Source organism: Helicoverpa zea, chromosome 20, assembly GCF_022581195.2.
Source record: "Helicoverpa zea isolate HzStark_Cry1AcR chromosome 20, ilHelZeax1.1, whole genome shotgun sequence".
Classification (NCBI taxonomy): domain Eukaryota; kingdom Metazoa; phylum Arthropoda; class Insecta; order Lepidoptera; family Noctuidae; genus Helicoverpa; species Helicoverpa zea.
Window position 1 is genome coordinate 6,169,029 of NC_061471.1, and position 14,287 is coordinate 6,183,315.

A 14,287-nucleotide genomic window follows, 5' to 3' on the forward strand; every position below is an offset into this window, starting at 1 on the left:
AAATCAAAACGATATTTAAAACACGATTTACGTAACACTATATTTAAATAACCCGTCAGAAGCCAAGCCAAAAAACGGGCAAATACGCGCATTACATAACTGTTTCATACTACGACAAATAAATACGGAAACATTTTAACTTAACAATGAAGGTTTAATACGATCGCGGTGGATGCAGCTGCATTTTAATAATAGATTAATCTCCATGCAAACATGGGCTGCCATGTAATCTTTATTGTACACATACCTCGTTGGTCTAGCTGCACGCATAGCACGGCCTTTGAGCTCGAGGTCTCGGGTTTGATTCCCTGGTCGAAAAAGTCGCATTCAGTTGAAAAAGTCGAAATCGCTTTGTGGGTTTTAGAAAATGTCACAAAGTAGCCTGGAGCTCCCGGAGCCTGGAAGTTGGTGATTGATACAACCGTGCATCGGAGAGCACGTAAATGTTAGTCCTGTGCATCATCTCTCTCTTGTCAAGTCGGTTTACCGTCCCATTGATGTGTTTGCGGATGAGTGGAAGGTGATAATGTCAGCATGTTTTAATTTTTGTGAGAAGGATGCATGACTGAGTTAAAATTAGTTATAAGTTAAATAGTGTAATTGGCTTTGGCCGTTCTATTTAAATATATAAATAAATAAATTGAGCTATGGGTGTAAAGGATTAGTAAGTGCACCTGTGTCTGCGCAAATGCTTGTGCATTATAATGTATCCTGCTTAGCCGGCTGGCCTTATTTGCGAACAACCGCCGTGGCCGATAATCGGCTAGTAGGATAACATCATCATCGTATACCTTATGTATTTCATTAATTCCCCTGCGACCTAAGCTCATAGACTCGCTTTTGACTGACAAAATAGTCACAGTACATAGTTTGTAGTCACTTTGTGTTTGAGCTATTAAATTTGCATTATTATAAGAGCTATTTGACCTTAGAGTCCGTGGATGTAATAAAGCTCCTTAGTCTAGAAGCGTGGTCTCGTTATTGTTTAAACTATTTAGTTGCAGTAATACTGTTGAGCATTATATCTACAACAATATTTTTAAGAGGTTAACTTAATAAGGGTATCCATTTACATTATATTCTCAATCCACTGTCATCCAACGCCCGCATCATTGTTGCAGTTTTTTATACAGTAACAAGTAGGTATGTATCGTGATAACAGCACTTAAAATATTCTTATATTTCCTGCATTACAAAGAATGAAATACTATACCATCATACATTTACTGCAGTATGTCACGTTAAATGAGTATGACTTAATTACTTAATTATAGTTCTTCAGTACTAGACTCTGATTTTCATTCATACTTCATAGCTTTAAATGTCAAGGAAATAAAATATAGTAAGAGGGGAATTGTAGAAATGAAATACACACAAACAATAAGTTCGTTGACTGGAATCACATGCCGAAAAACTGGCAAACGTCAGCTTGCTTCAAGCTTATAGGATTATGAACATCGTCCACATTCGTTCTTTATGAGAAGTTCCGTGAAGACAGTTGTTCCCGAAAATTCATACCATACTCGTATGATTAAGTTAATTTTCTAAATTATTTCACCTATTTATTCTAACAATTAAAACCAGTATGTAAAATTTTGGGACGCCGTTTAACGTAAGATAAATAGGCCTTTGTATTAACAGCCCACTTAAAATTAGAGCAAATTAATATTTATTTTAAAGGGCAAATTAATTTTATAAATTTTAATGACTACACCAAATTCTTATAAGCCTAACATGATTCATCTTTATATTTTGCAGACATCACGACCAGACAAAGAGATGCCTAAACAAAATTAATTTTCTTATCCTTTGAGTTTTGTCTAAACAATAATTAAACTTCATTTAGTTTTATAATTAAGTTAATTGCAATTTAAACTAGCAATTACAGCCAGTCCAGTGTGGCATAGCGTAAATTATGGTGACCTAAATAAATAATATTAATTGCGTATTATACAATATGTTATCTTGGTACAAAGATGTTTATCGACTGGAAGAGTACCGTAATTCAACGAACTTTTCGCTGATATTGGACTTGCTTCAACTTTAATCATAAACCTTTGTTTATTGGGTTTATTACCTCGAGATTACTTTAGTCTCAAAGTGTATATTTAAACAAACTCAAAAGAAGTATATAAAGTACATGTTATAAATCTTAAATACGTTTTCATTAGTGCTTTGGAAGTGGTTACAGAATATTGGCAGATAAAAAAGTTTTTTATTAAATTACGTCAATCTCAAGCTTAGTAACTGTTGCAAGGATTCTTCTACAGAATATCAAAGTTTAATAGCTAGCTATAGTTATATGAATGGATTTCAGTGAAAAATCTCATAAGAGTATTGCCCAGCTAACAGTCAATAGCACAATACTGCCTCGCTAACAAAATCGAAGTTTCTAGTTCCATAATTTATCTGGTTTTTTTTTTATATAGTGCTGTTTAGAAAAATATTTTTTTCTATTAAAATTTGTACCAAATTCAATTTTATGTTAGGTAGATTTTGAATTTTTTGGTACACTTCTTTAATATTCTACCACACAAATCGCAGATATGTTTATTCCTCAGCCATCCATTAACTGCATAATTAATACTATACATGTAACGTCCTCACTAATGGCAGATCTGTCTGCCCTATTATACGTTTATTGCTAACGTGAAGCCATCGCATTGAGTGTAAAGCGGTCGTTTGAGATTGCTATCTGAGTTCCTGGCTATCTTAGGTACATACAACCAATATTTCTATGTAATGGTCGTATTTTTAAGGCAAGTATTTGTAATATTTAGAATTTAACATCAACTGTATACCTGTAAGAGCATTTAAATCATTTAGTTATAGAAAAAAACTTGATGTAAAATACAATATTCGATACAAAAGTAATTTTATTTGTCTCTCTCTAAAAAATATCAAAGGCAAATCAGCTCTTTTAAAATTAAATTAGGATTTAAAATTATATGCAACCAGCTGTTAGATACATGCGCGTACCTAAATCAAAAATCGTTGACGAAGCGATGTCAAATATTAAGAGATACATGGGATACAGATGTGCATAAGTTTGAATAAGGTAGGTAGGTTTTGTAAGTATAATATCTTGGCCTTTTAAATAATAAAACATTTATTATTATATCTAGCCTGTAGTGTCCCACTGCTGGGCAAAGGCCTCCCCATCTCGCTTCCACCCTTCCCGATCTTTCGACCGAGTCCACCAATCCGGACGATAGGCGTCTAGTTCGTCACGCCATCTCTTCCGGGGCCTACCCCGCCTGCGGTGTCCATCCTGAGGTGTCCACTGGTTGATAATAGTGGTCCATCTCTCCGGATGCATTCGGCATAATAAAACATTACTCTTTTAAAATTTTTATTATGTTTAAAATTTTAATAAAATATGTCATCCAAATACACAAAATAAAAAGATACATACTTAATTCTTTACTCTATGTTTATTTACATACAAATTTCACAGAAAAGAGAGATTAAGCTCGAATATTCTGCTTCCTAGATTCTCTTTCAGTTTAATACTCTTAACATTTGAATGAGGCTTGCAATCCTGGATTGTATTCTTAATTCCATTTTCTAATTCATGGAATTGTTATTTGGCAAACTTAAAAAGTGTTCTTTTTACGTAAGTACCTAAACTAAATATCTAAGTATGAAAATAATCTTAAAAAATAATAACTTCATAGTAAATTTGGTCTAAATAGAATTTAATAGATTAAGGGCTGATTTTTCAATCATCGGTTAACTTCTATCTGAGGAATAAATATGGTGGTTTGACATATTTTCCATACAAATTCTGTCAAAACGTTAAAAATATTCCTCAGATAGAAGTTATCTGGCGATTGAAAAATCAGCCCTAAGGCGATTATCACACTGCCCCGCATGATGCAGCGTAGTGCGTGGATGCGTTTTTTTCCGTTGTATGGAAATATTTCCGTTTGTATGGAAAACACGCATAGTCCAACACACTGAAAATGCATCCACGCGCGTTCATGCGGATCACGCACATACATGCGGAGAAACACGCACCCCCGCGCGTAGGTGCGGGGCGAGACGCAAGGTATGGCACACTGAATCCCGCAATGCCGCGCGTGATTTTGAATGGGCGTGACGTGTATATTTGAAAATGGAACTCGCTGTGCGTGAATTTACAAAACGCACCTACGCGCGTGAGTGCGTGAAAAACCCGCACGATGATGCAGATCTGCACTCCCGCAGGAACGCGCGTAGGTGCGTCGACACGCAAGATGCAGCGTGATGCGGGGCAGTGTGAAGATCACCTAAAGGTCGCTGGGACCAGCGGTTGCGGGTTGCTGAAAATCGAGGAAACCTTGGGGGAGACCTTTGTACAACAGTTGACGCCATTCGGCTGACGAGATGAAATGACGAATATACTAAATAATAAATAGCAAATTAAAAATATTTATTACATGTTTCTAGTCGTATCTAGTAACAAGACATCCACGTAACCTTCCCGTCGTTGGGCAAGAGTGGCAAGTGTAGGCAAGTACACAAAAGAGCTAATTGTTAGCGACGACGGGGGCATCAGCAAACAGATACAAAAACACTGCCGGTTTTGTTTGCTTTTTATTAACCAAATTCATCCTTATCCGGGCAAACATGTCGCTTAACGTGACACTTTGTGTGAACATGCTTGCGCTTATTTATAACCATAAATAGTTACGAGGGTTTTAATTACCTACTGTTTATAGGACCCTTCGATAGATGTCGACCATGATGGCGCAATGGTCATCATGCTGGACTGCCGAACCTGAGGTGCCGGGTTCGATTCCCGGTTCGGTTGATATTTGTGTGATGAGCATGCTTGTTGGCCGTGTTCTGAGTGTTACAATATGTATTTATAAGTATGTATATATTTGGTTTATCAGTTGTGTTAGCACCCATAACACAAGTTAATTAATAACTTAGCATGGGTCTAACCGACCGTGTGTGAAAAGGTGTCCCGACATTATATCTGCCTAGTTTTTAAAGTTATATATAGTCATCTTTGTGTCGTACTTTTATCATTCATCATGTACCTAGCCCTTTCCCAACTATGTTGGGATCGGCTTCCAATCTAAACAGATGCAACTGAGTACCAGTGTTCCACAAGGAGTGTCTGCCTATGTGACTTCCTCAACCCATCTACCCCCTACCCCGAGGTATGAGACTGGTTGTTAGATTTACTGGCTTCGTACGTTTATCATTCTATATTATAACATGTCTGCTTAGATGTAGGTGGCTAGATAATAGTCTTTACTCAAGCATGTAGTGGGTATGCCATAATCGCTACGCTTGCCAAGCGGAATGATGATGTCAGTATGGTCATTCAATTATACGTTATAAACAGTCCATTTTCTCTTAAAAGTCAATCTTCACATAACTTTTTTTTTTAAACCGATGTATTAAATTTTTTATAACTTATTTCTATGAAACATAATATTTTACACTCCAATAAAAGGCAGAAATTTTCAAAAAAAAAAATCCGAAACAAAATTTATCACTCAGGTCTTTGTTATTTCAAACTTCAAAGTCGTATTTCGCAATACAACGCAGCTTTGCAAAAGAAGTTTTTTATACGTTATAAACAAAAATATTTCCACTGGGTTAGTCAATTAAAACATCAAACGCAAAACAGTTTTCTTACTTAATACTTTGTTTTCAATTTTTCAACTCGAAAAGTTTCAAACAGCAGACTAAACAGTCGTCCGACACTTGACACGATGTTAGGTATTTTTTTTAAGAAAATCTTGATTCCAATCAAAGTTTTCAGTTGTTCTGCTATTGGCTAAATATCTGATCTTTGTAATGTGTATACTACTATTCTTCTTTATACTGATTTACAAGCCCAAACAAACTATCGGCCGACTAAAAGTTTGTAGTGTGCTCGCGTGCGGGTACTCTTATGAATAAAATTTAATTATGCCTTTTGGTGAGAAGCGATTGATTTTTCTATTAAATTCTGTTTCATCTACATTGATTTCGCCATTTAACATGAAAGTTATAATTGAGTTTCAAAACACGAATCCAGGTAAATTTGAATTCAGTCGCTGGTTTATGGAAGTTAATCAGAAATTTTAACAACAACGCTTACACAAGTTTGGTTGAGCGACTACTATAAATTTTCATCACATAGGTAATAAGGGCAAAGAAAGACAAACGAATCTCTTACTAACCCTAAAAAATGCAATAGATTAGTTGGTATATAGAAATGAAAAAATAATACTCTGTCTATTTAAGCTAAAATAATAAATTATAAAGTTATTGGTTTTAGTAGTAGTTCTGATAGAAGCTATTATCGAATGAAATGCTTTTAAACTGTACTTTCATACATCTAGAATATCAATCAGAATTCAGGTTTTCGTTTAATTATCCGGCAGCGAGCTCCATTTTGCCATGCTATGACGCCAAGTCTTGCGGGCATGTAAACAAAACCATAGAAAAGTCAGCTTAATCCCCTAAAGATAAGGTAGAAAATTCCCTGCAGAGTGTTTAATGTTTTGTATTTTTTCGGTTTTACGGCTGAATGTTTGGGAAGTGCAAGAAAGGAGGCCGTTTATCGCGAACCCGCGTGGGACGTACATGTTCCGTAGTAATGTACGAGCCGTGAAAGGTTTACGTACTATTGCGTTTTGTACCTGCAGATTGTGAATAGTGTTATGTTAGAAGTTTCCTGATGAGGTCCGTTCGATGTTACATGCTATGTTTTTTCCTTATGAGTGGAACAAAGTTATTAGGGTTTCTGATGTTGTGTTTCGGGCAGGTAAGCTTCGTGTAACACTCGGAGTTGATAACTTTCACCTACAACTATACGAGTTCGGATTTGTAAAGTTACATGAAGTTATAGTTTGAACGAAGCTTTTCTACGAGAATGGTAACACATTTACAGTTAACCTGAAAATAAATAAGTAGCTAAATTGATATTTTTGGGTGAGTACCTACATCAAGTTAAGTTTTGCGTGAAAGCGCGACTGATAGACAAAAATAACGTCCTTCGCGTTTATATTATACGTACCTATATCGTTCCAACTATTTTCGATATCTTAACAGAGGAACAATTCCCTAGGATATTGATTTAATTCCATTACGTGGCAGAAATTAATGACACAATCCACAGTTCAGTGCGTAGGATTGTCGTTAGAGAGGCAATTAGGCATTATATGCATAACCAGGCTTAATTGCGTATAACACAGCTTGTAATGGACAGTATGATGTGAAGCAATCAGACATGGTTTGGTAAACTCTAGTAGATAAGTTGGAGCAACAAATACTGGAAGGAAATTTTTGATGCAATTTAAATTACTCACTAAACTACATATTATATAGTAATGACAATTCACACATTATGCCATTGAAAATATTTGTGAATATTCATATTTTTAGAGCCGCATTTAGACAAATTTTAGTCGGCCGATAGTTTGATCGGGCTCGTGTGTTAGTATGGAACTGAATGGGACTACCACTTCACAACGATCAGGTGTCCGACCAGTAACAGAACGACTATAAGTTCGGCCATTCAGAGAATGCGTTCCTGACACGTCGCGATTGAACTGACGACGTAACTACATTCATTGATTATTGATATAATAATGTTGTTTTAATGCTCCTCAATTGTTAAAACGGTAAACAACCAGCAAAAATATTTTTATCGTAACTGCAACGCCATTGCAAAGTTACGTCGTCAGTTCAATCGCGACGTGTCAGGAACGCATTCTCTGAATGGCCGAACTTATATAAAGTTTGTTTGGATTCATGACAACCTTATCTTACCAAAAGAACTATCAGCTGTCCATCGGCCGACAGTAAAGACTGCTTCAGCGAGAATTTCCTTGTTTCTAAATAATCTTCAATGATAATTACTATTCATAAATGCTAACTGGTAATATATTATGCTGCCTGTGGTACCAAGGGTTGACAATATTTAATGTAGGTATATATGCTGACACGCATAGCCTTCCACAATACCACAGATGATACCAACATAACCTCAGAGATCAAGAGAGACGCGGTTGTGTTAGTTTACCTCCTTGCATCCAAATATTATTCATATTCAAATCATTTAAAATTTGAAATAATGTGTTACAGTAGGCTTATAGCTAAGGACAATTGTGGACCCTGTTAGGGCACAGCAACATTGGGTATTTAATGCCAGTACATTTTTTTCGGTATATTTATTCCTAAATTATAAAACGAATAAAAAATAATAGTTTCACTCGTAATCTTAGTAATGGTACCGGTAACCGGTAGAATTCCTGTAATTTAGAATTTCTGGCAAGTTCCTAAAATTCGCAAAACATTAACATTTCGTACGCAGATAGATTGTAAGTACGGAGAATTGCATGGTATTATCAATGGTGCAATTTCAACGTATTTGTCGGGTAATCGTAAGTAGGTAGGTAGGTACCTAGGTAACGCACAGCAAAGTAGATTGCAATCCATATTGAGTAATCTGTGCAGGAATAGAATATAGAATATCTGAGTTCAGCCGGCTGTATGAAGCTTTGTTGATGTGTACAGTTGCGACCAATCGCTCACCTGTAATGGACTGTAGGTACATTTATAAAAAAAACTTGAGTTGTGTTATGGGTTTGCAATATGTAATTAGTACAGTATTCAAAATATGATGATCTAATATATAAAAAAACTAATACTGCTAAAGAGAGGATATTGTGTTATGTTATAAAATTCATGTTCGTAGGGTAAATAATTTTATTTCTTTACATTATAATTTTCCATTAAAGCCAAATATGTAGGCAAGGTAAACATTTTTAATTAAAAGTTACTGTAGCTCCCTTTTTCTCTTCCAATTATTATTGTTATGAGTAAAATAATAGAAATATTATCATATATTTTGTCATCGTCAGTACCATTTAATACCTTAACACATACGGCCCGATTGTCCAGAACACCTCTAGATTTCACCAAGATGCGTCCATTGCCCAAAGCATGAACAGAACAAAACCTTAGGTCCTCCCGTATTCATAGCCCAACCATAGATAGATAAACCTGCGAACACCGTTGCATACACCACTGCTTCCAGCACATGGAGAACGACTGGCAGAGATGTCATAACGAAAAATCTCCTAAGAAAGTAGTGTGCCAAATTAAAAAATTGCGGGTGATCAGGGGATGAGTGACGGTGGTTTCTTTGGAACCCGCCCATTTTATTAAAACCAAATCACCAAACAAGATCAATCTTTAACCGGGGCTGCGGGTTGTTCGAAAGAGATACCGCGGCCCTGGCACATGAAAGGCCTACGACGGAACACGACGGTTTTTAGTCAGTAAGAGTCTGACACTCCCTCGCCGCTGCTAACCTACAGCGGGATGATTTTTGACGTTAAAAAAAAGAAGATCAATCTTTAACATATTAATTTGTGTCAAGGAATGCGAATGCTTCGTTAGTTTAATAGTACCTAACTGACTATTTTGGTCACGCCTACCGTAGGCACATTACTAGACCTACAAGAAAGCGCCCGACCTACGTTCTACCTAGCATCTGCGCTCATCTTTCAATCCTCCGTGTTCCACCCATAGAAATTAAATACATCAATTTTGGAATGCCGTTTCGTTTTTATGACTGGTCCGCAAGATTTTTCCCTCAAATGAGGTGCGTTGAGGTAAATGGTTCAATAGTGCGGAACCATAGGGTTCGGCCAATACTGAGCATGTGTTTGGCACAACTGAGCTTCCTTTGTATTCATGGCACAGTTTGCCGAACAAGCCGGATTGGGGTAAGCCGATCTAAATGGTAACGTGGTGTACACTGCTAATGTTTTCCTACCAATGTAGTTATTTTTGCTAATCAAGTGACGGGTTCTTTTTGTTTTTTGGTGGATAAAAGGGGAAAAAAGGTATTGTTGCAAAAAAAAAAAACAAATTACAAGTGTGAAAAGAATTGTTAGTTTTTTTCTGATCAATGCTATTATTTTATATTACCTGTTAGCCGCATTCCAAAAATCCACCTATCATGTTTTCTCTGCATCACCCTAAGGTTAAATGGAACGAATGCCTATGGCATTAAGTCCGCCTTTGTAATGTATTAGTTGTATGAAGCTTAACCTTTAAGTACCGACCCGTGGTCTGACAGACACTTTGCGAGTTCGAAATGTCTAGTAACACATGTTAGCGAAGTCGTAACCCCTCTGGCTTCTCTCTACCCCTCGGGCAGGCGTTTGGAAGCATTCCTGGTGAGTAGCTGCGTCGGCGCATGCGATTACGGTAAGTTATGATTTTTTTAAAATCGCGAGTGGTCTGTCAGACCACTCGTCTGTACTTGTGTAACTTTTTTTGGATCCGACTTTTTCTAAATTATATCGTTTTTCTAGTTTATTTTTGGTCAGTTCTAAAAATGGATATACCAGGAACGTCGGGTATGAAACGGGCAGCCGCAGATGCAAAAAAAACGGTGTCAACGCCGATATTTGAATAAGCGTCTACCACGATAATTGAACCTGTGAATAAAAAGTGTTTTGGGTCCAAATATACCTGATAATGTTAGGAAAGAAAATGAAACAGAAGGTAATCAAACCAGGATACTATGTCCTTCAAAAATGAAGTGCAAGACTACCCACAAATGTGACATTTGTATGAAACACGTGTGCCTACAATGCAGCAAACCTGTATGCAAAGAGTGTTTGTAAACTACGATAGTTTGGTGCCTGGAGATGTTGAAAAATATGTTTGATTATGTGTAAAACTTTTATTTTTATTGTTACTTACTTATTAATCTTTTAAAAAAGGGTAGTCAAAAAAAAATATATTGTAATGTTAACACATAATGATTATTCAAATAAAAGTTAGATTTTTCTCTCAAAAAAATTAGAACTGCTATGTAAAAGTCTATAATTAGTAATAAATGTAAAAAAGATCTATGTTTTGTTTTACTTATGCAATAACTAATTGAATAAGCAATAGATAGTACCTAACTTTTTTTTAAGCAGAATACAAAGAAACAAAAAAAAATTGTAATTAAAGCGATGGTGGTCTGCCAGACCCCACGTCGGTACTTGTGTAACTAAAATAGGACGTCGGTACTTAAAGGTTAAATAAATAAAAATCCTAAATCTTAAACAAATATTTGCCTTAAATAACCCGTATTGATAAATATTGCATTCATATGGCTCGGGATATTGGGCAGGTAGCCGTGGCGTTATTCCCCATGGAGGGAACTCATGAATATCCACGTATTCAGAGATTGTCGAAAGTCCACGTGTGATACTTGTCATTTTGATAGAGTTTAATGACAGTATGCCGTGACATAGCCTTACTTAATAACCGATACCAAGAATTATAAGAATTCAATTTTAAAAATAAATAAACAAGATGAATCTGAAACTCATTACTGTTACACTTATTTTGGAAATTCGTACATATCTTGTCATTTAGGCATGATTATTTGCTTGTTAGTACTACTGCATTTAAAAAGTTATAACTTCACACAAATAAACGCGAACTCTTTAAACTTTAACTTTAAAACAAGACACACTTTATTCTTATGTTAGAAACACGTAATCCAATAGTGTTGTCAACACACTTTTTGAAAACCGTTTAATGAGTAACTGACACCATTCAAGTATTAAGTGCATAACTTAAATAAATCGCTTTTATGTTTCATCGAAGTTTTCAAATTAAAATTTTAAAGTGGTGGTGACAAAGTGCAGGAAAATAATTTAGATTTTATTGATAACTTTTTAACTTTGCAATTGCTTATATTTTTTTAAGGATAGTATTTAAACGAGTGACTGTGAATTACAATTTTAAGAGTTAAAATTAATTAATTTGGGTTATATAATTACTAAGTGAACGACTGACTGCAAGTGACGAAAAATCAACAGAATAGTATCTTACAAACATTAATTTGAGTTACTTAAAATACAAAATGAGCAGCTTCATAATATATAGCTTCATATTTGAGCGACTTAATGTTTGTTTGAGTGTCAACGTTACGTCCTGCATTATTTTCAATATTTGGTTAATGTATTTTTTATACTGAGCGGCATTTTATCTTAAATGAAGTGTTTCGAATACAAAATGTGTGAAATTAATTACATTAGACACATTTCCTAGGAAATCTATACATTTCCTAAATATTAATCGGAAATGTATAATTAAGATATCAAGGGGTAAGCGGGGGATAGCGGAGCGAGGGAAGGGGATTGAAGCGAAGCATGCAAGCAGGCATGCAGCATGGAAGCACAATGCAACATGAAGCAAGCATGGCTTCTGTCACGGCTCCGGCGCTGCGGGGCTCTGGCGGTCTCATGCGAGCTTATCGTCGCAGATGGTTTTCACGTTCACGCTGGCCGGCTCGGCCGACCAGCCTCAGCCGCGGCGGCGAGCGTTAAAACTACCTGCGCCTCAGCTCGCAGGCCGCCTCGCCCCTCCGCGCCTACGCGGTTTTGAATTGCACTCTAGGGGTAGGGCAAACAAGACTACGTAGAGTCGGTTTTGCAGTGATTCGTTTTCAAAATTCTGCCATCTTAAAATAGAATATCAGGAACGAATAATCATTAATAAAGCAGCTTACAAAACTTTTCTCAAAGTGAACTATTTAGTAGTACGTTTTGTATAACCTCACTTAGAAAAATCGATTCTATCTTAATATTGAAGTTGCCCTCTCTGTATTTCCAGTCGCTCACTTAGTAATGTAGTCGCTCGGATAAAATTTTAATATATGAAATGGATTTATCACAATTCACTTTTTGTAAGCTCGTTCTGGATTTTATTATTAATCAATATTCGTTGTTAGTTTAGTTAACTTACTCAAATTCATACCGCTCAAGTTATTAATACAGTATGTCATCATCAGTCGCAAAGCGTTTTTTTAATCGCTCGTTTTATTATATCCCTTTTTTTAATGATCCATAGTTAAACCAGTATTTAATATTATATTCTTAACCGACTTCAAAAAAATGTCTAGGAAAAGATGGTAAAATAAACACAGTCGATAGACGAGTCAACCATAGTTGCAGACGCCGACTTCTAGAGCCATGTCAAAAGTTTTATATTGTTGTCAAGTCGGATATTTTTTTGTTGTAAAATAGTTGTTAACTATTTACTATAGTCAGTATACTATAGTATTCAATTATTATGTACTATGTACCTCCTCAAGACATGAAGTTCTCTCATACCTGAAATTCAACCCGCTGAAAATACATTTAATAAATTACACCATTACAAACAAGTTAGTGGTGAATTAATATCACGTCTGCGGCTTCAGCAGCTGAGATAGCACACGTGGGTGTTCTCAAGACAAATCTCTACTCAACAATAATTACTGACTAAGAATATTTATTATCTCAAATAAAACGTACCTAACTTATCTAAGTTATTTTTTTGCTTCACAAAGGACTCGTAATATTTGAAAGAAGTTTGTTTAGATATGAGCTACATTACTTAGATATCTGGTTACTTATTCTACGATTTGATAACTAATTGCGTTTTAGAATATTATGATACGAACGAAAACTATGTAATAATATTTCCCAAGGATTTTACCTCCTACTACTTTGTCTGAGCTCTCTTATCTCTCTAAAGAAACTACTAATAATATAAAATGAACAGAGTTAGCTAGACACTGATTAACTGAAAAAATCTAGCTCGAAAATCATAAAATCCTTTCAGTATAGAGCTATATACTGACTAGACAACTACCCACGCAGGATGCATACAAATAGTCGACAACCAGAAAAAAATAGGCATAGAAAGCGAACTCAATACTTCGGCAGTGTATACAAAGCCAAATTCTTTGCGTGTTGGGCATTCATGGCAAATACCACCGATCGGCTGAAACGCACTTTTTGGAAACCATTTTTGAATTCCAATCTGACCTCAGCAAACTTCAAAAGTAACTGTGCACAAAGAAATGATTTTAGAAAATGTAATAATCTTTCTTACGGAGAAAATAAATAAACTGCCACCATCAGAAGCACACACAACTTATAACTGTCATTAACTGTTCGCGAGAGCACACACACAAGTTTGAACAAATACCAGAGATAAAATAATTACTGCAACATCAGTGGTGGGCATACTCAATAGAGCAAGAGTGGTGACTGCAATAAAACTAACATCCCAGGTTCCCGTAGCCAACTATTTTCTATCATCAGACTCAGCTATTGGAAAACTTTTTCGATCTACTGAATAGTGCTTCGTACGTGGGACATAAATGGTACAGATGGGCTCTCTTTTATTATTCTACACACAATGCTTAGGCAAGCTGAACTGTTTTATTGTTTCGCTTTGATACATTTAAATTGATTACTATTGTTCCTGATACGGTTAATGTTCGTGT